A 25,578-nucleotide genomic window follows, 5' to 3' on the forward strand; every position below is an offset into this window, starting at 1 on the left:
TTACATTGGATATGTAAAAAAGTAGAAAGAAAAAGTAATTAAAGTACATGAGAAAGTAAAATGTACATGAAAAAGTTAATTTTGCACAAATATTTTTGCAAATTGGAGAGAATTTTGGTAAAAAATTAATATTAAAGGTACTTGAAAAAAGAAAATGTGACTAACATTTTGGGCACAAAAACTAGAATAAGTGAATATTAAATAGGGACGGAGTGACTATAAATTTTCATGTTTATTGATAAAGACAAAATGGCCCACATTTAATGCTTGGGTCCATTTAATTTAATACTTCAACTCTTAAGGAGTATTGCTTAGTTTTATGTGTGACAATAAAATAAAATAAAATAAAAAAAGTTTCACACATTAATATCGCATTATTATTAATTAATAATTGATGAATTTTATAGCAATGGTACACACGTCATTTTCATTTATAATGACGTGCTACGTATTCTTTCACGAAAATGCTACTACTAGCTAATTTTTGTTTTGGAATTAGTACAAGTAACACTCGTCTCACACTTCAATAATTTTGGTCAGTTTCATACCACCAACTTGCTTGATTTAATTCGCCCTTTTTATGTCTCATATATATACAATGGCATTTGGTTGCTAATACTAAGTTTTAATAATGCACATGAAAAACACAACTTTATAGATAGAGTGAGAAAAAAAATAACTACTAGCTAGCCATGGAGATCAACAAAGAGCAAGTACATTCTTCTTGGTTACCATGGTGTTGTAGTCGGGGAACATTTTCGACAACTTCGAGCGAGGTCCCTTTGGATGAACGAGAAGCTCATGAGGATGATGAGAAACAAGTCGTTATGGTTAGCTCAAACTCGAAAAAGCCTGGTGGATGGAAGTCTATGCCTTTTATTCTAGGTCGATCTCTCTTCTTTTTTTCTTTATGTCTAAATTTTATTATATACACTTTGATTGTATCGAGTTTTAGGTACTATATATGCACCCAATCATTCACGTATGTATAATACTTCATATTAACCACTCTATATATTTTAGATAAAAAGAGAATTTAATAGCTATGGAGTGTGTTTTAGATGGTATACATGAAATATACATAATAGACATGTTTATTTTACTAGAAATGCACTATGCTCGCATGTTTAGTGTTTAAGATTTTTTTTGGGCTTGCCCCTCGTTTCCACTTTAAAAAAAAAAAAAAAAAAAAAAAAAAAAAAAAAAAAAAAAAAAATCGTTTAAGGTTTTTCGTTAAAAATATCCTATTTAAAAAAAAATAAAATAAAAATAAAAAATTGATACTTCTAGCAATATTGAAACATTTTAATTTAGCTTTATCTCGGCTTTAATATTGAGACAATTTAAATTAAGGCACAATTTAACCCTTTTAAGAAAAGATGTTAAATAATTTTTTAAATAACTATGTTGTAGTTAATTTGGAGGAAATTGGGGACAACGCATAAGTGATAAGTTCACTAAAATGAAGAGAGTAAGAATTAATTTTTTTTTTGTTTTTTTGAAACAGAGTAAGAATTAATTTTTGTTTGGTAATCTAACATTATAGATCTTGGTATTTGGTTGATTTAGAAGTTATTGTACAAAATTTGAAAGTTTCCTTTTTAATTTTTCATTAATTGTATGTATAAGAAAAAATGAAGTAACAGAAATGACGTTAAGTCAGAGCAATGAACTTGCAAAAGAGGATATCATGCTTAACAGAATATTGTTACAAAGGCTTTGATTATATACTATTTCCACTCCAAATTAATTCAGTGATCTCGTTTTTACTACGGAGTATTTAATTCAGAAACACTATCAATGTGATGATTAATTATTGACATACAGAGATAGAGTACACTTCAAAGCTACAATTTAAATTTGTTATAAATGCAGTTATAATCTGAATGATGTATACTACTTACAATTGAATCTAATGTTTCATTTTGGCGCAATTTACGTGATTTCGTGAATTAAATTCATTAATCGTACTATATTTTTACTGTAAACGTAATATATGTTGTAGAATTTACTTTGTAATAAACACATTTAAAGTTAGAACGATAACATAATTTCAAATAGAAATTCTATGGTAGTCATCCTTAAAATGACTACCATTATAAGATAGTAGTCAATCAATTCCAAATAGCTCATGACAATTAAAAGATTTCTCATGTATTACTCCCTAGAAAGCAAGAGTGCACATGCACTGTTTTCATTTGAGCTGCCCTATACCACATCACAAAATGTCTAACTTCAAACCTTTTAACTAAAGGCAGACAAGTACTAAACAAATTAAAAAAAAAAAAAAAAGTTGAAAGATCTAACTAGGGGGAAAAAAGAGATCGAGATCAAAAGAAAAAAAAAAGTAAAGAAAAATAGCACTTGAAAGAGAAACTAAGAAAAGGAAAGGATCCACTTCTACAGAAATTTTTAGCTGAGGACCATTTTCAGTGCTCCCAATTTTATTTTTTTTTTATTTTTTATTTTTTAACTCTGATCACTAAATCAGTAAATCAGTAAATCTCAACCACAAAAAGAAACATAAGTAGTAGATGATAGACTTTTCCTCAAAAAGATTAATACTACCTCCGTTAAATGTTACGTTCAACTTTGAAATATTTTATATGTCACAAATAATACCCTAAACTTGCACATAACATTTAACGGAGGTAGTATTTTGGTGTTTTCTTTTAGTTTTTTATTATTTAAAAGAAAAAGTCTCAAATTGTTAGTTAGACTGTGAAATTGCATGTTCATTTCTGTTCATGAAATAAATCCATGCTCATGTTTCAGAAGGAAAAAAAAAAATAAAAAATAAAAAAATAAAAAATCCATGCTCTACACTTTATATATTATGACCCGGTGACCTCATTTCCGGGCCTATGAAGGAGTTACGATATTGAAGCATCGTGACGTAGACGAAATTTGATTCTAAATGTCATTATATTACCTTAGACTGCAATACTAAGCTAGCTGCATGCATATATGCTATATATAGAATGTATGAGCTACTATCTTTGTTTCACATTAGTTCATTACAACTCTTGGGTATTTATTGTGAGATATTAAAAAAAAAATATACATATAAAGTTGTAATGAATGGGAGACAACGGAGGTAGTGTTTGACTTCCAATCATTTAAAATTATTAACTTGAGGACAAACATGATAGTGCGCGTTTTGGATATTTCCTAAACTACATGGCTACCTTGATTCGGGTGTATCGGATTTAGTTCCTCTATCTCTTTGTCTATCCTCAATTCATGACACTAGGTAGTCCTCCTAAAAAAGAAGTTATTATTGATTTCCTAAGTTGGTACATCAACCCACAAACTGCCCTCTAATAATAGAATTAGGAATAACCGAGATCCCTCTTCACCAACTTCCAATTAAGTCCCCTTCAAAAAAAAAAAAAAAAAAACTTCCAATTAAGTTGAGGCTGAGGGAAATGCAATACCAACTTGGTGTTGGCTCGTAGCATGATGAAATCAATAATTGTAGTGTACAATTTGGTTAAAGTTAATTAGGTCTAATAGAATGGTGGAAATATCTTGATCTTCTTCAATAGTTTTATGCAATTTTATAAATAATATGTGTACAATAAATTACAAATTAGCAATGATATATTTGAGTGTATAGTACTTACATGACTTCTAGAAAATCTAATCTCTCATCTAGACCGAGTAAAAAAAACATGAATTTTGTCTTAATAAAGCATACATATGTATAAGAACGAACTTAGAATGTTAGTTTTATGATTATATAAATATAAGGTCAAAATCATTTTACATTTTGTTTAATTATGATCTATAGCAATTTACAAATCAGTTTGGTAGATATTAAAATTTGTGGTGGGTGCAGGAAATGAGACATTTGAGAGGTTAGCAACATTTGGGGTACTAGCCAACTTTATGGTGTATCTAAGGCGTGAGTATCATATGGACCAGGTGGCTGCCACTAACGTCATCAACATCTTCTCTGGAGTGGCTAATTTCGCCCCTTTGGTTGGCGCTTTTCTCTCCGATGCTTTCATTGGTCGCTTTTGGGCTATCACTATTGGTTCTTTGGCTGCTTTGTTGGTATGCATGTTCTCTTCACCTTATTTAAAAAATTCATTAGGAATCAAACTAGATAAGTTAATAGAATCAAATCAAACTTTATGATTCGCGCGCATTTTCTTATAATTGAAATAATATACATCAAAACATATTTTACAGGCCTACACTTAATTATATGTTGTTTAATTTTCTTATATATTATTATTAGTGTATAAATGTAATCAAAGTTTATTAAAACCGACTGGAGAAAAAATCAAGTTAGACATTATATATTTAAGGGTATGTTTGGCCAACCTTTTGGAAAACAATTTCTGTTTCTTAGAAGTAGTTTTCCAGAAACTATTTCTAGAAAAATGCTTGTAAGAAACAGAATTGTTTGGCCTAATGAATTTAGAAGTGATTCTTAGAAATAGAAATTTTTTTTTTCCCAGTTTGGCCTATAGTTTTTTTTTTTTTTTTTTTTTTTTTTTTTTTTTTTTTGAAACAAAGCTAGTGGCTTATTTTTTATTTGAGGGTTATAAAATTAGTTTCTTATACATTATTGTTTATAATATAAAAATTCAATTTAAAATTTTGAACAATTCGTAAGTGTATTTTTTTTTTCTTTTTTTGAAAGTACGTGGTTGGCCTTTTATTAAATCAAGTCAATTTCCTCCAAAGTGGAAATGCTTTGGGGAAAAGAACCGATACAAACATACATCACAATTATACATATCCCATCACTAGTAGAAAAAACAAAATGGCAAGCGGTTCAAACCCCCAAGTGGCAAGCGGTTTTGAACCGCTTGCTCTTGGGGGGCTTGCCATTGTCCATTGAAATGGCAAGCGGTTCTGAACCGCTTGCCATTTGAAGAGAATGGGCAGCGGTTTTGGCGCCAAACCGCTGCCCATTAGGGGTATAAAAAAATAAAAAAAATTTTTTTTTTTTTGCTTTTTCTTACTAAAATTGATACACAATCAAAATACATATACAAAAATTAATATTTTCATTCATTAATTGTTGTAATATTACATTTTCATAAAAAATAACATATTAAAAAAATTGATACTTAGTCATAAAATCAGCAAAAAAAAAAAAACAGCCTTCACAGCAGCACGCACTACCACCACCGCCACCGCACGACGCCACCAGCCCACTACTACAACCGACCCACTCGAACACGCACCACTAGCCTTCAACCCTCAGCCACGCGCACCACCCTTTCGATCTGAAACTTAAAAAAAGAAGTACAAAATAAAATAAATTAACTCTAGATCTATGGGTAGATGCATATTCCAGCCAACTATTATAAAAAAATAAATAAATAAATAACTAGATCAAAGAATACAAAATGCAAGAAATTTAATTAGAAATAAACAACAATAATTTCATATCTTAACTTAAAAACAACAAAAGTTTTGCAAAATTAGGATGAATTAGATCTAAACTTCAAAAACTCGAAAATTAGCTAAAAATTCAACGAAATACCGGAAATTAAAGCGAGACTGACCTGAGAAGCAGCGATCTGAACCCTAATGCCGAGCCGGAAGATCTGAACTCACACGCACACGCACAAAATTAATATTGGAACCCAGAAAATCGAACTCCGCAAATTAAAATCGAAACCCACAAATCGAAATCGGAACCCCCAAAATTAATATTGAAACCCACAAAATCGAAATCAAAATTAAAATTAAAATTAAAATCAAAACCCAAAAATCCGAACCCAAACCCACGATATTGGACTCCAAATCTGCGTAATTGAGCTCGAAACCTTGTTGTTGTTGTATGGAAAAAAAATGGAGTATGGTGTATGAACAAAGAAGAGGCGTTAAAATAAATTAAGAGTGAGAAATGAACAAGAGGCGTGAGCAATGGAGGGGAGAGGGGAGAGGAGAGAGGAGAGAGGAGAGAGAAGAGAGAGAATGTGCGTGACTGGGTGAGAGGAGGCCGTGAGAAATAAGGCTGAGTGCGTGAAGAGAGCTCGTGAGAAATGAATGGGCCCATGTTTAGTTTTAGGGTTTTTTAAGGAATGGCAAGCGGTTTTGGGTTGAACCGCTTGGCATTTGGGTAAATGGCAAGCGGTTTTGGGTCGAACCGCTTGCCATTTGGGTAAATGGCAAGCGGTTCGACCCAAAACCGCTTGCCATTTCATAAATGAGGTTGTTTTTTTTTTTGGTGGGTTTTTCGAAGCGGATTTTAAAAACCGCTTGCCATTTGGGGCTTCCCATTTAGTTTATTCTAGTAGTGCATATTCCCATCTAGCAATATAATGCACAGCCGTATTACAAACCCTTCTCACATGAGGTAAAATACGTAGTACAAGAATTGAAAAACATGCTATTTTCCTAATGTCATGCATCACTCTCCAAATGTATGTTATTATATCCCAATCTTAGTGCAAGTTGTTGCTCAAATCTCACGGCCAAAGCTTCTGCCAGGTGAGGTGAAGTAGTGCTGATCCTCCTTGTTGCAGCTGCCAACATTATCCCTGAAGTGTCCAAAATCACCACTCCTAGTCCAAGCATCACTACCATGCCCAATAATGTGTGCATCTTTGTTTACTTTCACATACCCCTGAGCAAGACATTCCCACGAATTTGAGGAGGCAGCAGGACCTTGTTGTCAAACTTAAGTACTTCCATAGTTCCATTAGTAAAAGCTTGTATAATTAGTATAGATTCATAAAAAATAAATAAATAATTAATTAATTAATTAAAAGTCTAGCAACAGTCATTTCAGATTTTCAGCAGCTCAATATAACAGAATGACGTAACAAGTGCTCTATGACCTTCTAATTCAGTTTTGTGAGAAAAATGACATACAACAACAAAACTCTAATTCTCAAATTATAATCTCTACAAAATCAATAATTGTAATACACAAATTAAGCATAAATTCAAGGCTAACAACAATAACTAATAACAACAATTAGATCAAGGTCAGAACAAATAAAAGCTTAATAATTAAATAAAACTGAATATCAAATCTAATAATGATGATGAACAACCAATATTTAAATTAATCATCTATAAATAGCACAATTGAATTCAACACAGGAACCCTACAACTTCAAACATAGGCAAATCAAAATGAATCTTTAGAGAGACATAGAGATTCTACTTGGACTGGATCCATGGAGAAGAGCTAGACAAAGAAAAGATTTAAAGGACAGGGGGAAACACAAACCATGGTGGAGGACGCTTCGACGAAGAGTGACGACGGTGGCGGTGATGATGACATTGAATGAAGCATTGCCAATGAATTTGGTTGGGTGGACAAAAATCTGGCGTCGTTGGTCTCGGAGGACCAGATTGCGTATCGTTGGTGACGTTTCGCCAGTGGGGTTGGGTTTCTTGAGATGAGACTCATGAGAGAGAGAGAGAGCGCTCAGACATGTTCATGAGAGAAGAGAAGAGAGAGAAATTTTTTTTTTCTTTCTAGATGGGATATTGGAGGTCTTTTTGTAAAATATTAGGGGTGTTTTTGTCCAAATGAAAATTTCATTAAATGGGAGAAATGGCTCCCCGAGAAACAGCTAAGAGAAGCTCCAATTTAGTTCTTCTCATTCTACCCATCCGAGAAGCTATTTTGGACTTATTATAAAAGTGTTTCTACTTCTTAAATTTTCCTTGTTTGGCCCAGTTTTTGTTTTTTAGATTTAGAAACAGTTTTAGAAGCTAGGCCAAACAGCTTCTTAGACCATATATAACAACACCTTATTTAAGAGTTTGTCCTTGTTTAGTTCACATGAAACTTAGGATTAAAATAATACAGCATAAGAACCCCTTAATTGTAGGTCTATGGAGGTTGCTGCAATTGAATTGCATGCACTACAAGAAATTATATCAAAGAGGGCAATATAATTTCGCCCTAGTCGCCCTATTAGTTTCGTCCTATTAGCTTCAAAAGGCATATAAATTTTTTGCCCTCTTTGTTAAATATCAAAGAAGGTAAAAAAGTTTTCGCCCTCTTTGATTGAATCAAGCAAGATGAAAATTTTTTTTTGCCCTGTGTAAACAACTCAAACAAGTCAATTCATATTGCCCTCCTTGCTCAAAATTCGCCCTGTTTGATAAAATTTTAAAGAGCAAAATCAAAGTCGCCCTCTTTGTTCAATTTTTAGTTTTTAAAAAAAATAATTTTAGGAGGAATTATATTTAGAAAAAAAAGGTGCTAAAAGGCATAAATTCTAATTTTGTCATTATATATACAAAAGTGTTAACCAAGTTTTCCTAAATAGCAAATATTTAATAATATTTTTTCTAAGACATTATCAAGCAATCTTCTCATCCTTGCAGCTTCTAGCATCCCCTTTTTTCCATCTGATAATTTTTCCAAGGAATGCAACCAGCCTTTTGGTGTCCTCCATCCCCAAAACATTGACTTGATCCCCTAACTGCAAACTTGGCAGCAACAGGACTAATGTAAATTAATAAAGAAGCACTACAGTATTACATTGCTACAATACAGATGGTAGTTGAAGACAGACGACATTCATAACAAGAGTATTATTCTACAATATTCATAACAAGAGTATTATTCTACAAAAAACACAATATACATTGCTATCAGACGAGTAGTTCCAAGACAGAGCATATAGGATTTCGTACATAACAAAACACACATAGTTATGGTCACAAGCCGAACTTGCAACTGCATACAAGATCAGCTGAAATGAAATCAATAATTAAAAGGGTGTAAGAGTTAGTCGAGTGCATTTCTAGTAATGCCCCCCTCTGTTTGCAAGTGATGGCACCCACTGATAATTCTTTTATTCAAGCAGTAGATACTTATTAAACCACTCATTCATTCAATCAAATAAATGTCAAGGGAATCCAGACTGAAATAAGCACTTTGACAATATCATTACTTAATGTATTACATGACCTATCACTACTTACCCCTGATTTCATTACTGAAGAGTACTGATCATATTCTTAGTCCACAGCACAACAGTCTGCAACACTTCATGCACCCAAATACTGATACTGATGTAGGAAATCAGTGATTACATCCATTACAAAAACAATGTGGATTTGACATTTGTTGCCTTAGTAACATAACAACTAATTGGTTGCACTCCAGTAGACCAACCGATCAGAATTCATGTTTAGTACCATATATACACAAGAATATTGAAATTCAAGGAAACATTCATAACAAGACTATTATTCTTTGATTATGTTACAATACAGATGGTAGTTGAACCACTTTGTGATCAAATCTACAATAAAAGAGATAAAAGAGATGCAAAGTATTTATCAAACCAAGAACACAACTCATATTCATTAGCAGCATTGAAGCTAATTTCAAACTAGCAAGGAGGGCGAGTTGTACTACAAGAAAAAATATCAAAGAGGGCGATTCTATGGTTGTTGTTTGAAAAATGACAGCTATAATTTTTAAAAATAAACGGTTAAGATTTAATGATTTCTGAATTATTTTTAAATGTTAATTAATATTAATTAAAAATCAGTTTAATTATTTCTTGATAAAAATAAAATTTAAATTTTTTATTTTTAAGTTTATTAATAATTAATACCAAATTTCGTAAATTAATTTGAAAAGATCTAAAATTTAAGATAAATTCCTAAAATAAGAAAAATGAATTAGTTCGGGCCTCAAACATTGCAAAACATAAACTAACCGCATACTTATGAAAAATACTCTTATATATATGCATGATTCTTAACATTACAAGTATATCTAGTATCAACGTAGGATCATGTGCATATTGGGTCATTCATGTGTCATATGCTGTCACTGATTTGTACATGTAAAATTCATGCCATTCAACTTACCACATGATCCTACGTTGATTCTTCACTTACTACTCATACTAATTCGAATGTAATAATATTGGCCTACAATACGTAGATTTATTACTATTTCGATTTATTACTATTTTCTATATATATGACTATATATAATCTTTAAGGTAGTCGTGCATGTGATCATCAACTAGTATAATTGGTTAAATTTTAAGGGGTGGTGGCCGGTACTCAAGAATCTTGGATACATCATATACTATTGATTATTGTCTCTCTAACCCTAAAAAATAAAATAGAATGAAATTAAAAACCTTCATGGAAGTAATAGTTGTGCTTATAAGATTAAGAGTAGAAGCATGGGTTTTCTAGAAGGTTAGTAGCATATTCGAATTTTAGGATAATAAGAATTGATTAAGTACACAACGACGTCTAACGACGCTTTAGAAAATTATGTAAGGCATCAAGACGTGTTATGGTGAACTGATACAGCTGGGTAATCAATTAATCATAGAAGATCTAAGTTTGACAAGAGTTAACTTCGTTCACAACTGCCATTGAGAAAAATATCATTAAGTATATTATAAGAAAAGAATAGTATAATTCGTTTGTCCAAAGGATATTTACTTCATAATGTGACTTAAGAAGTTTTGAGTCAAATTAGAGTAGGTAATCATCATGAGATGGAGGGAGCTTAGTAGGTAATTAAAATGAATAATCATGGAATTTCTGACTTGCAAATGAAACTAATAATGGCATATATAAAAGGAGATGTTGAAGTTATACACGTGAATTATGAAGTGATATGAAAATTTCAAAAAATATTATTCAAAAATTTTGTCAATGTTATTAGTTTACTTCAAATTAGGAAACTTTTTATATCCGAATAACTTTCAATCATGTTTATGAATTATTACTACACAATTTTTATATATGACTGGCCACACCGTATGTTAGGGGTTACTTGTACGAGATTATTCGTCTAGTAAGAGTTACTTGTAGGGGTAACTCTTTTGTTCAGGGGTAAATTATAGGGGTTACTTATTCAGGGGCTACTTATTCAAGAGTTAATCGGTCGGTCAGGGGTTACTATCACACTGAAAATGCGCTGACCGACTAAGTAAGCTAAGTAACTCCTGAATAAGTAACCTCTACAAGTAATCCCTGAGTAAGTAAACTTTACAAGTAACTTCTGAATAAGTAACCCATACAAGTAACTCCTAAAAGTAGCGCCTACAAGTAACCCTTGCCACACGGTGTGACCACTCACATATAAAAGTTGCTCTTTTTACTATCGATGCAAATATCTACTGTACACCCAGTTTATTTTAAAATTTGTTGGTAATGCACAAAATAACAAGTCTTATTACTTTGATAGGGAATGTTGGGCCTAACATTAACAGCATGGATCCCTAACCTAACACCACCTTGGTGTCCATTCAATGACAGCAAAAATGTCCAAACATTAAACCCCAAAACAAATGGGCTCATGTCAACAGCCCAATGGACATCAATTGGGCTTCTTAGTCCTTAGCCTTGGGCTACTCTGCATAGGAACAGCAGGAATAAGGCCCTGTAGCATACCATTTGGAATGGACCAATTTGATCATACTACTGAAGAAGGAAGAAGAGGGATTAATAGTTACTACAATTGGTATTACACAACTTTCACAATTGTGGTAATGTTAACTCTTACTGTTGTTGTGTATATCCAAGACTCTGTGAGTTGGGTTTGGGGGTTTGGTATCCCTACATCTCTTATGTTTTGCTCTATTTTTCTCTTTTTCTTTGGGATGAAGTTGTTTGTGTATGTCAAGCCTCAAGGTAGCATCTTCTCTAGCATCTTTCGAGTTTTCGTTGCAACTTATAAAAAGCGTCACCTTGAACTTCCTCATAGTGTCGAGAAGGGTGTTTACTATGATCCACCACCTTCTGGGGTTCTGGAGTCCATGCTTCCTCTTACTCATCAATTCAGGTAATTTTTCCTAATTTAATCAAATATCTAAAGGCGCGTATGATAGGTGACAATAAACAATGGTACTAGTTACTACTTCCTCCGTTTCTATTTAATTGACCCATAGTTTTTGGCACAATATTTAAGGAGAGGAGAGAGAAATAGTATTTGGTGCACATGGTTCATCTTATTACCCTTGGTGCACATGGTTCACTTTATTACCCTCAAAAGTTGTCCCCCACATGCAGTTTATAAGGGTATTTAGATAATTTGTGTACCAAAAACTTACCAATTATAGTATGGGTCAAGTAATATGACATTTTCATTTTAGAAATGTTAGTCATGTAAATAAAAACGGAGGAAGTACATGATTATTATTTGTTAATCAATTTTTATTATCAAGTGGGGTTGATTGACCCATTACTTTAAACTTAACTTGACTCGGATCATGATTATTATTTGTTAATAATTAGATATTTATAATTTTAATTAGAGGTTAAAGTTCAAAACTTAACCCCTATACCATTTAGTCTAAAATTTGCCATTGCATCTAATTAATTATTTGTGGATTTACATGGCAGCTTCATAAACAAAGCAGCTATAATACAAGAAGGAGAGATCAACAAAGATACACATACAAAAACACCACCAAGTAAATGGACTTTATGTAGCGTACAAGAAGTTGAAGAAGTAAAATGTGTGATAAGAGTACTCCCAATTTGGGCATCAGGTATTATTTGTTTCACCTCAGCTGCACAACAATCAACCTTTGCAGTCTCACAAGCCATGATCATGAACCGAGCCATAGGCCCGAAATTTCAAATCCCACCAGGCTCAATTGGTATCATTTCCATGCTTGCCATAGGAGTTTGGGTGCCAATCTATGATCGTTTCATCGTTCCATCTCTTCGAAAGGTCACGAAGCATGAGAATGGCATTACACTTCTCCAACGAATGGGGATTGGCCTTGTTTTCTCGGTCATGTCAATGATAGTGGCCGGCCTAATAGAGCAAAAGAGAATAAACGCGGCAAATGATCACCACCAAATGCTATCGATTGGGTGGTTAGCCCCTCAGTTAGTCATGCTAGGACTAGCAGAAGGGTTCAATTTCATAGCACAAATTGAATTCTACAACAAGCAATTTCCGGAGAATTTGAGAAGTATCGCGACTTCTATGTTCTTTTGCACCATTGCCGGTGCAAACTACTTGAGCAGTGCATTGGTGAGTATTGTTCACAAGTTTACTGGTAGACATGGTAAGCCAGATTGGCTAACCAATGATATAAACCAAGGAAGGGTGGACTACTTTTACTACTTGCTTGCTATAATGGGTGTGCTAAATCTCATATATTTTGTGATTTGTGCTAAGAAATATAAATATAAAGGTAGTAATAATGTTAATTTAGAAGGGAAAGATATTACTGACATAGAGCTTGATCTTGTTAAATATTGAAGAAGAAAAGAGAGTTCTGTACTACTTAGTCTTAGCTAGATAAGGTATATATATATTTATATATATGTAATAAGCTGAATTTGAGGATCTACATAGTTGTGTAATCTTTGATCTTTTAATATTATTATCTAACTCCTGTTTTGATGGGTGTAATAATTGAGACATGTATTTTTTATGTGTTGTTTGTGTACTAAAATGGTAGTCAAGGGTTATTCTACCCATATAAGCCCAAAAGGCATAGAAAGGCCTAAGAGGCCCCAAATCAGCCAAATGCACCACTATGGCCCATCATGGCCCAAATATGTACTCTTAGGGCTCACAAAAGCCACTCATGTACTACTATATATATACCCCTCAAGGGGTCAAAGGTAAAAGGGGGTCACTCTTATCATCTAAGATGACCATACTCCTACATTCTCTCCCCTAAACTCTTCTCAAAATATGCATTGTTTGGCTACTAACTTGGGCGTCGGAGGCTTCGGCCCGAGGTCTACCCCCGGGGCTCGGGGTTCATTTTGCAGGTCCTTTCAAGGCCCAAATCCGAGGTTAGTAAGCAGCCCTCCAAGGCCCGGTTAGCACATTTTTTACCGAAATAATTTGGCGCCGTATATGGGGATACGAATACTATAACCCATGGAAACCCACTAATTCATGGCCATGGTGTTCCCCAAAAGGAGCTAAAATATTAGTCAAATCGAACCAAATAATAGCTTAGATTCACTTATAATATCTTCACAGAAATCTACTGCCAATTACTCAAAGTATGGCTTTTACTTTTCTTTTTATTAGTTTGCCTTTTACAAACTGGTGAAAGTAATTATGCATACACACATATGTATATATATTACCCTACACTAAAATGGGTATGACCATTTTAGTACCCTAGACTAAAATGGTTGATGATTATTATTTCATCATCGTCATCGTGAGGGTGGTTGATGATAGTGTGCTTGTTCCCCCCTTCTTCCTTATTACCGTGGCAAGTCTTTGTGAAATAACTACGATGAGAAGAAAAAAGAAGGCATTAAGAGACCCTCCTGGACCAACCCTAGACACTCTAAGATCTTTTTTCAAACCTGCTCCCATTTCGAGTCTAGAGAAAAAATTACAAGTTCTTCCTAAGAAAGGATTTGCAGTCCACCAGAAAGAATTTGAAGATCCTTTTGCAAAATTGCAAGTTCTTCCTAAGAAAGGATTTCGAGTCCTCCAGAAAGAATTTGAAGATCCTTTTGCAAAATTTCTCCCATTTTGAGTCTAGAGAAAAAATTGCAAGTTCTTCCTAAGAAAAGATTTGCAGTCCTCTAGAAAGAATTTACAGTTCTTTCTCTAGAAAGAATTTTGAGTCCTTTTTTCTTTTGAGAAGGGAGCATTAGGGAAATCCTCTTGATTACAGTTTTCTCCAGACCTCTAGGAAAGCATGAATAAAGGCTCGAATGGTACGATCCTTCCGTCACCCCAGAACGAATGAAAGGGGTGATCTCATACTTCTTGGCCTGTGAAGATGCGTTGTTAGATGCTCCATTTCCATTGAGTCCAAACCTAACCCTGTGCTCGAGAGATAGCTATCCATACACTGATAAGGGATGCATGGATTCTCAAGAAGAGAGGAGCCGTAGTGGTCTCCCGCGGACCGCCCGGATCCCACGAGTGAATCGAAAGTTGGATCTCCATTGGATCTCACCTGAATCACCCCATCTATCCTCATGAGGAGAAGTTTGGTTTCAAACCCCAGTTCGAATAGGAGGAGTACGCCATGCTAATGTGCCTTGGATGATCCACATCTCAAGGTCAGGCGTTGATGGGCACATTGAACTATTCATGTGGTTGAGAGCCCTCACAGCCCAGGCACAACGACGCAATTATCAGGGGCGCAATCATCAACCATCCTCACGATGACGATGATGAAAGAATAATCATCAACCATCCTCATGATGATGATGTTGATAATCATCAACCATCCTCACGATGACGATGATGAAATAATAATCATCAACCATCCACACGATGATGATGATAAAAAAATTCCATCTATCTCAACCAAAAAAGTTCAATCCCTTCGGAATTCTTCGGGTTGTTCGGATCATTACTTCATCTCATCAAGGAATCACTCTATGTCGAAGTCTAAAGACAAAGCCCTTCGGATAGATTGGCCCTTGATTAGCTCTAACGATCAATAGTTAGGCTTTTTAGCCACTAGCTCCTCAGATCGAGAGTTCAAACATCACTCCAACAAGAAACAATGGTTCACAACCGAAGTATAGCCAACTAGTGGCACTGTACTTCGGATAAACCAGTTTCTGGGGGGCAAGGAGTTAACCCCAACACAATCTTTGGTATAGCCAATTTGAGGCATTGTATCATAGACAGACGATGAACTCCATCCCAACAGCAAACAATGGCTTCACCCCCGGAGCATTGTCTTAACTGACACTGTGTTTCGAATGAGTCAGTTTGTTGGGGATATCCTAACAGCAAACAATAACTTCACCCCCGGAGCATATCTTAACTGACATTGTGTTTCGGATGAGTCATTTTGTTGAGGAAAAAGGGGCCATGGTCGAAACTGAAGTATAGCCAAACACTGGCATTGTGCTCCAGATAGCCATTCCCCTGCAATCTCGGCATAAAAATCGTTGTCCGAATTAAGAGATACCTTTCTCGGAGTTCATGACTTCTGAAAGGAGCACTCGCACGCTTCGAACAACATGTATGCAAAAACCAACTCTAATAATCCTCAGATCAAGATTAATAAACTCCTACAATCCTTGGATCAAGAGTGTTACCTCGAATAAACACTTACAATCCTTAGATCAAGAGTAATGCCTCGGATAAACCCTTAAAATCCTCGGATCAAGAGTGTTGCTTCATATAAACTCTTACAATCCTCGGATCAAGACTCAAATTGTTGCCTCGGATAAAATCTCTTACAATCCTCGAATCAAGATTAATAAACTCTTACAATCCTTGGATCAAGAGTGTTGCCTCGGATAAACTCTTACAATCCTCGGATCAAGAGTGTTGACTCAGATAAACTTTTACAATCCTCGGATCAAGAGTTTGTAGACGCCAAATTTTGATCCTACTTTTGTAATTATCACTATTATTATCTTTTATTATTATAGTTATTGTTTCTGCAAATAATTACTATTATTTTGCTAAATATTTTTATAAACTTAATGACTTTTTTTTTAATTATTTAAAACGAAAAAAACGAGTAATAATAATGATTTTTTATTCATAATTTCCAAAATACATGTTACAATTTGTACTTCTAAACTACTAAATTACAAAATATTGAAGTACAGCTAACACCACATGCATTTTTATCCTGCTCCATCGAAGTAGTTTTCGGGCTTTACTTGCGGATTAGCAAGTAAATTAATGCAGTCATTAGGAGGACCACTAGCCCCACAATGTACATGAAATACATCCGTATCATCCTCATGTCTTCCTCGAAGTTGAAGACAGGCTGATTTTCCTGGTTATCTTGAAACATGGTGGCCGAAATTAATGGTGGTTTTGTTTGGATTTTCAGGTAAGAAGGGAGATAGAAGAAGATAAGAAATAAGTGGTGAATGGAGATTTGGATAAGGGTAATCTTCTTTTTATAGTAAAAAGTGGGTATTCTATACCGTATTTTTTGTATACGTATAACAATTGTATAGTATAAAAGTACAAAAAAAAATTTTGTCTCGTCAGAGGAATATGTCATTTTCGTTATAAAAAAGTATTGTTTAACCCTTTAAAGTATAATAATTATATTGGTATGTTCACTTAGAGTATTAGAGTACTTTTTGACTTTATCTAGTGATTTTTGCGATTTGTGCAATACTCTATTATTTGGCCAGTTTACCTTCCACTACTTTAAAGACTCATGCCCAACCAATGTAGGGAAATCACAAACATTCCCACACCTAAAGAGCTAATACATGTCACAGTACTAAAGGGACCTCCTTTTATACTTTTTTTTTTTAACCGCAGACTAAAATAATACTGCCTTTTTTTTTATCCCGCTATTAATATTGGATCCGATAAATATCAATTCGGATCCATTGAATCAATGATCATCTATCGATAGGAAGTGTAGATGTGGATAGGAGTAAAACAGGCTGATAATGGCCGGAATTTATAAGGAAGCACAATATATTTTTATTACCTTTTGGAGTATAATGTGAACTGTAAAGGATATGAACTCATGGAGTGACAGAGATCATTCAGATTTTGAGGATAGGAATGCATGAGGCTACAGTAGTAACGTGAGTTTGTAGCAATTAGTGGAGATGTGAACGCATGAAGCTACAATAGTAACTTAAGTTTGTAGCAGTTCATGAGGATGGGAATGCATGGAGCAACAATAGTAGTTTAAGCTTGTAGCAATTAGTTACAAGCACTTTATGATGGTGAAGCTCTTTTTAAGGATCATGTCCCCTTTGGTGGATTGTTTTTTTTTTTTTCTTTCCGTTTCTTCAATTTGTTTTGATCTAATTTTGTATATCTTGCCATCGTCAATGGTGAAATAATACGACCGTAATAAACATAAATTTGTGTTTTAATAGAGTAAGACAGGATAAGAGTTCATTTATTTTTTTTAAAAAAAAAGTTGTTTGGTTAAGGGATATATATTACTCTTGACCACGTTAACTTTATGTCGTATGACTTAATAACTTAATAATTATTACTCTTGGCACCAAAAAAATAATTATTACTCTTAACCATGTCAACTTTTTGTTATATGGTTTTACATAGTATGTTTTTACTTTGACCACGTTAATTTTTATATGACTTTATATGATTTACATTACATTACTTTTTTTTTAGTAAGGGTCATTGTTTGTAATGCTCGTACATATAAGATTTTGTCGTATGGTTAAATGTTCTTGGGTAAATTTATATGTACTATCTAATAAGGGCAAGGTTTTTTTTTTTTTTTTTTTTTTTTTTTTTTTTAAGCTCTGAAAATATTTTGTCCAACCCTACTAGTATTGTAACCTAATGTCTTTGTGTAACTTTCAGAGCTGACATCTTGGAGAGATATTTATTTTATAAGTGTTGTTTTAGTACCTTGGTGAGTATAATAGTCACTAAATAAATTTAGACACTCTGCCATACGTATACCACGTGAGTATTTTTGAGTTGTGACATGACTTGGTTATATATTTTCTTTTTTGTAATACCATGGCATTTAAGAACCTTTTTATTATATGAATATTAGAGTCTGATTTAATTACGGTTTTCTTTATTTTATCAGTTTAAGTGTTGCAAAACAGATTAAGGCCCTGTTCTTTTGAGCTTCTGGGCAGAGCAGGGCAGAGCAGAGCAGGGGTCAGTAGAGCAGAGCAGATTAAATTTCAGCAGAGCAGAGTAGATTTCAGGATAGCAGAGTAGAGCTGAGTCGAGCAGAGCAGAGTAGAGCAGAGCAGATTTCAACATTATTATTAATACTATTATTAATGTTATTATTATTATTATTATTATTATTATTATTATTATTATTATTATTATTATTATTATTATTATTATTACTACTACTACTACTACTACTACTACTACTACTACTACTACTACTACTACTACTACTACTACTAGTACTACTATACTAGTACTACTACTACTACTATTATTATTATTATTATTATTATTATTAAGTGCATATACGATTTAGGTGAGTGAAAACATAAATATATGTGTACCATATTTAACATATGTTAATAGTAGAAAGATAAAAGACAATGGTTTACTTATATTTATTTCACAAAAATTTTAAAATAAAATGATTTAGTGAGTAATAATGATTTTACTTATAAATTTGTCTTAATCATATATTTTTTTACCCTAAAAATAATATAATATACAAAGTACTACTTGAAAACAACCTCTTTTTTTTAAATCTTAATGTATGGAAAGATTTGAAAAATAATTCAACACAATGAACCAACAATCAATACCCACATAAAATGTGTTCTACACATTGTGATTCTAATATCAAATGTTTATAAAAGAAATTATTATTAATTGTTATTATTATTATTATTTATTTATTTTGAAAGAATTGTTATAATTATTAGAAATTATTAATTAATAATATTATTAAATATTAATTCTTAATAGTTTGAATTATTAAATATTATTATTGATAATTATTATTATGATTAATTATTATTATGATTAATAAATATTAATAATTATTAAAATTATTTTTAATATTAATAATTATTATAATTAATAATAACAACAATAATAATTAATATTCAATAATAATAATTAATATTGTATTGATGATATAATTTATTATTTTGAATAATTATTAAAAAAAATTATTCAAAATAATAAATTATTATCATCAATACAATATTAATTATTATTATTGAATATTAATTATTATTGTTGTTATTATTGATTATTATTTGAAAATAGAGCAGAGCAGAGCCGAGCCGAGCAGAGCAGAGCATATTTCTTTTGAGCAGAGCAGATTTGATTTGAGCAAGCAGAGCAGCTCTAAAGAACGGGGCCTAAGTAGTTTGTTACATATAAAATGAAAGAATTTAATATCAAGATTCTCTTTATTACCAAAATCTTGATATTTACCATTTAAATCCTTGAATTATAATTTATCTACTTTTTTTATTTACAAATTAACCCCTTTATTTTCCTATAAATACCCCCCTAATTTTCTCATTTGAAGACCAAAAAAAAAATTTCCTACTAATTCTCTCTCTAAAAAATTCTCCTCTAATCCTTTGCTTTAGTTAAAATCTCTCTAATTTTAAGTTATTAGCTTATAAAAAGCATCATATTATTAAGTTGTTATTTTTCATTTGAGTATTGTTATTATCTTTAATTCCTATTTAAAAAAAACACACAAAAAATATTTCAAGTTCAAGTATTGTTGTTATTTTCATCCTTGTTAAAAAAATTAGTTTAATTATTTAAGTATTCCTATTCTATATTAAAACCAAAAAAAAGAAGGGTTTGTTTCTCAAGATTTAGTTTTATTTTTCAAGTTTATTTTCTTTAATCAAAAATAATAAAAAAAATTTCATTAGCCTTATTTTGCACTAATTCCTTTTAATATCTCAAAATTCCAAAAATATCACTTAATCTCTTTTATTTCACTTTAATTAAGGAGTTATCATCTCTTAATCACTGATAAGCAAAAGAGGTTATCCAAAATATAGTTACATCTAGCTCAAGGTATTATCCTTATTCCTTTCTTAATCTCCTTAATTATTATTATTATGCTAACTAATGCGTTTGTTTCTATGTGATGTTATCAATAGGGGTAATGACGATATTAGGTGCTAAATTATCCCTAAATCTTTCATTGCTCTACATTAGAAAGCCAAGCCTACTGGTGAGGTGATAAGTTATAAAAGAGGGGGGTTAATTGCATTTTGCATTGCATCTCTTTCTAATGCATTTAAAATATAAAAGGTTAATACATTCATGTGTTTGTCTAAGATATATTTTTAAGAATAATTTCCTTCTTAAAGTGAGCTTAAAGACTTAAGGAATTAAGAGTTTATGTAAAGGATGTTCAAGAGTAAAGTGTAACTTACCACGTCCCAAAGATGGCCTATGAAACAACCCTTAATTCCAGAAACAGTTTCATTTCTTTAGCTCAAGTGATAGAATTTTCCAAAATCTTTCCAACCGTATATCACAATAATTTTTTCGATTTTTCTATGATTTTTTTAGTTCAAGCTATCAAAAAGAAGAAAAAGACATTTTTTTCCTCTTAATTGCTTTTTAAAATTGTATTAATTTATTTTTAAGAAACTAATGGTGTCATAGAACCTATATTACACTATATTATGTATTTTTCATTTATGTAACTTTAATTATTAAGAGTTTCAAGTAATTTTAATTTTACCTAGAGATGACTTTAGAAATAAGAGTTTTAACAAGCTTTAATTCTAAATGTTTAATCTTATTCTAAAGATGACTTTAAAAATAAGAATTTTTAACAAACTTTAATTTTTAAAGATGTTTTAAAAATCTTTAATTTTATGTTAAAGATGAATTTCAAAATAAATGATGTCTTAAGGACTTTAATTTTATTTTAAGATGACTTCAGAAATAAAAGTTTTAACAAACTTTATTTTCTTTACTTTAAGACGATTTTAAAAATAAAATCTTTTATAATTTTGTGAACCTACTTAATTCTAACCCTTTTGTAACACAAGAATGAATCATAACTTTGCTCATTTATTTTTAGTAATTAATGATAGTTAATATGAGGTTATGGCCTCATTTCCAAACATGAGGCTAAGATTAATTATTTAGTTGTATAAGGTTGTAACAATTATCCATCTCCATAAAAATAAGCCCGGATCCCATTAAAATTACCCGATGGATTAATTGACAATCGGATATGATTAAATAGTTTATTGTTCTCTTTTATTTGAAAGTAAGGCCTTGACAGGTGTCGTGTTTTACTTGGTCAATTCCATTAAGCTTAAACACGTAACCCTTAGAACCTTACAAAAATTACCCTTGAGTGTTTTTAAACCCAAAGTGAAATTATACAGTGAACCCTTACAGTTTCACTCCAAAAAATACCTTGACCCACTAAAAGGTCGTCAATTGGGATGCATTTGTTGAATTGTCTTGTTCAAAAGATATTTTTGGTGATCACTAATCGGGATGATTTTCCTCAACCAAGGTGGTTCATTTTTATGAGTGAATCCGTCAAAGATCACTAAAATCCCACTTACAAAAATGACATTTATCTCAAATACCCAAATTAAAAACCCAATGGAATTGGTTACTTAAAACATGACATCTGTCCGAACTACGAAGATTTTGATCCATGAGTGAAATCAAAATGTCATTATGATCGATGCGTAGTGCAACTTTGGTGCTCAAACCTACCTTATATTAATTATTATGTCATTTTATGTGATTAACATGTCTTAAAACTTGACTTTTAACAACGCAATAGTAAGAGCCCGTTCCTTAAAACGGAAGGGAAGACGAGTTCCAGACGTTCGATTCTCTTAACCTAAACCCCGAACCCTGTGCCTTGTTTCTTTTAATGGAGTTAGCAGTTGATTTTTTTTTTAGTTTTATTTCTTAAAATTGACTGTTTTAAAATCCGTCCTTATTCGAATAAAAATAAGGTGGCAACTCTAAGTTTTTAATTATAGGTCTTACACTTAAGTGGAACCTTTATAGACTAATTTTTGTCCGCTAAAAACTAGGTACCACAGAGTTAAAATTGGGTAAAAATCTCTTACAATCCTCGAATCAAGAGTAATAAACTCTTACAATCCTTGGATCAAAAGTGCTGCCTCGGATAAACTCTTACAATCCTCGAATCAAGAGTGTTGCCTCGGATAAACTCTTACAATCCTCGGATCAAGAGATAAAGTTGGGTAAAAATCTCTTACAATCCTCGGATCAAGAGTGTTTCCTGGAATAAACTCTTACAATCCTTGGATCAAGAGTGTTGCGTCGGATAAACTCTAATGATTCTCGGATCAAGAGTGTTGTCTTGAATAATAAACCTGAACGAATAAAGTCTTCCGATTCCATTTCTATGAATGAAATATTTGGGAAATTGAAACAAAGCCTAACTCATTTTTCAAATAGAATTGGATCTGGGGGGCTAATTGTTTGGGTACTAAAATGGTCATACCCATTTTAGTCAAGGGTTATTCTTCCCATATAAGCCCAAAGGGCATAAAAAGACCCAAGAGGCCCCAAATCAGCCAAATGCACCACTATGGCCCATCATGGCCCACATATGTACTCCTAGGGCTCACAAAACCCACTCATGTACTACTATATATACCCCTCAAGGGGTTAAAGGTAAAAGGGGATCACTCTTATCATCTAAGATAATCACACTCCTCCACTCTCTCCCCTAAACTCCTCTCAAAATAAGCATTGTTTGGCTACTAACTTGGACGTCGGAGGCTCCGCCCCGGGGTCCACCCCTGGAGCTCGGAGTTCATTTTGCAGGTCCTTTCAAGGCCCAAATTCGAGGTCCGCAAGCAGCCCTCCAAGACTCGGTTAGCACATTTTTTGCCGAAACATTATGCAAAATATAAAATGCGTTCTAACAAATGAAAAAAGAGTACCAGTAAACAACTAACATTTAGCCTAGCTTAATAATGCATATAATCATATATGTAATATGTTCGATCCTATTGCTTAATTTTCTGTAAAAGGGTATTTAAGTATGTAGCTAGATTTCCCAAGCCTTTTGTTAGAAATCAATTCAATCAAAAGTTTAACTTATAACTCTATAATGATTGATACAATATATTATGAATAAGGCTATAAGTTAGGTATGAACTATAGGTTACATTCTTTTTTGTATATTTCTTTGTGATGATTAAATTGTATTTGGTACTCCGTATAAGAATTATGTTGTTTGATCAAATTTCAGTGATGGTATAAGTGAATAGGCAATACAATATGATCTTTTCAACCTAAAAAATTAACTGTGGCATAAAATTTGGATCCAAAGCCTAACTATTATATTGAATTATTGGGTGTACTGTGTACATGTCAAGTTCGATTCACGCGTTATCGAGTCGGGTCGTATTGAATTTATATTTTGTTGGGTCAATATGGTTGTAATGTTCTTATATTGGGTGGGTCGATTTTTGACAATTTTAAAGCCCAATGGACCTTTACGGGACATGTTTATTACTAATAAGCATTGAGCTATATTCGCACAAATTCTTAGCTACATACTAGTGCAGCTAAACAACCATATGTATGAACATGCAGTGCTTCAAAATGAACATACGTTTTTTTTTCCCTTTCTTTATATCTTAACTTTCTCTTTTTCTTTCTTACATATATGTTAATTTTCTCTCTCCTCTATTATAAATTATAATCTCATCTCAAAATTTTTTCTCTCCTCTTTTTTGTTTTTACTTTTCTTAAAAGTTAATTAAATTTCTTTCTTACCTCACTTTCCTTCAATCATTAAACGTCTTTGTTCTTCTACTTCGAGCAATTTCCAATTTTGTCACCATTGTAGCAATCTCTATCGTCATCATCATCGTCGCGGTCTAAATCAGTAGGTAATTTTGAGGTTTTTTTTTTTTTAATATATATATATATATATATATATATATATATATATATATATATATATATATATATATATATATATATATATATATATATATATATATATATAGGGGAGGGATCCGGTGAGAATAGGTCCATATGTGAGAATTCATACTTATATGAGAGCTGATTTAAAATTTAGAACATGTGAGTAAAAATTTAGAACATGCGAGTTAAAATTTAGAACATGTACCTCAAATTAAAGTTTTGAACATATGAGTAATAATTTAGAACATTTGTGTGAGTAATATGTATAGAACATCTGATTTAAGAATTAGAACAAGTGATTAAAAATTTATAAAATTTGCTTTATGAAATTTTAAACATATGAGTAAAATTTAGACATCTGATTTAAGATTATGAACATGTGAATAAAAATTTAGAACAAACTGATATCGAATATAGAAATTGTGAGTAAAGAATTTAGAACATACGAGTAAAAAAATAGAACATACGCTTTAAAATCTGGAACATATAATTAAAAATCTTAAAACACACATTTTAAAATTTAGAACATATAAGTTAAAATTTTGGAACAAGTTATTTAAAATTTATGACATCAAACTTAACTAATTTATGGTTTAGAACATGTGAATACTAAATTAGAACATTTGATTTAATTTAGAACACATAAAGTAAAATTTAGAACATCTGATTTAAAATTTAGAACATACGAGTAAAAATTTAGAACATAAAGAGTGTTCTCACATAAAAAAAATTCTCACATAAGAAAATTTCTCACGAGAGCTTTCCCCTATATATATATATATATATATATATATATATATATATATACACACACATGTGAATGTTATAAAATTAATGAAATCTATCAATTTTACACTTGTAATTTCTAATTTATCATGTTATAGACCGATAATTATTGTTATTATGATGAATTAAGATTAAATTTAAGGTGGATATTCAAATTTCAAGAGTTAAAATAATTACAACGAACTTGTGTTTAATTTATGTAAAAAATAATGAACACGTAGTACTTTAAAATTGAACATTTAGTACACTAAAAATGAACATTTAGTGAATAAAAATGAACTTATTTTAACGATTTATTTTATATATCTTTATTTTTCATTAGTTATTGTATACAATAAAATTGAACCTTTGTTTATGAAAATCATGTTCATTTTTAATATACTAAATGTTCATAATTTCTTTTGACGTGTTCACAATTTTACGTGTTCATTTTTATATTTTATGTTCAATTTATTTAATGTGTTCATATATTTTTATGAAACGTTCATTTTATTAGGTATGGTAAGCTATTCTATGAT

General features: G+C 31.9%; 1 pseudogene across 1 annotated transcript; it reads left to right on the forward strand.

The window, feature by feature from the left end:
- Nucleotides 1-515: 515 nt before the first annotated feature.
- On the forward strand, nucleotides 516-13,353 carry LOC145562505 (protein NRT1/ PTR FAMILY 2.13-like; annotated as a pseudogene). Its single transcript, XR_014094394.1, has 4 exons — nucleotides 516-885; nucleotides 3,842-4,059; nucleotides 11,168-11,764; nucleotides 12,325-13,353. The product of XR_014094394.1 is annotated as a protein NRT1/ PTR FAMILY 2.13-like (transcript).
- The last annotated feature ends 12,225 nt before the right edge of the window (nucleotides 13,354-25,578 follow it).

Source organism: Chenopodium album, chromosome 10, assembly GCF_948465745.1.
Source record: "Chenopodium album chromosome 10, dcCheAlbu1.1, whole genome shotgun sequence".
Lineage (NCBI taxonomy): Eukaryota > Viridiplantae > Streptophyta > Magnoliopsida > Caryophyllales > Amaranthaceae > Chenopodium > Chenopodium album.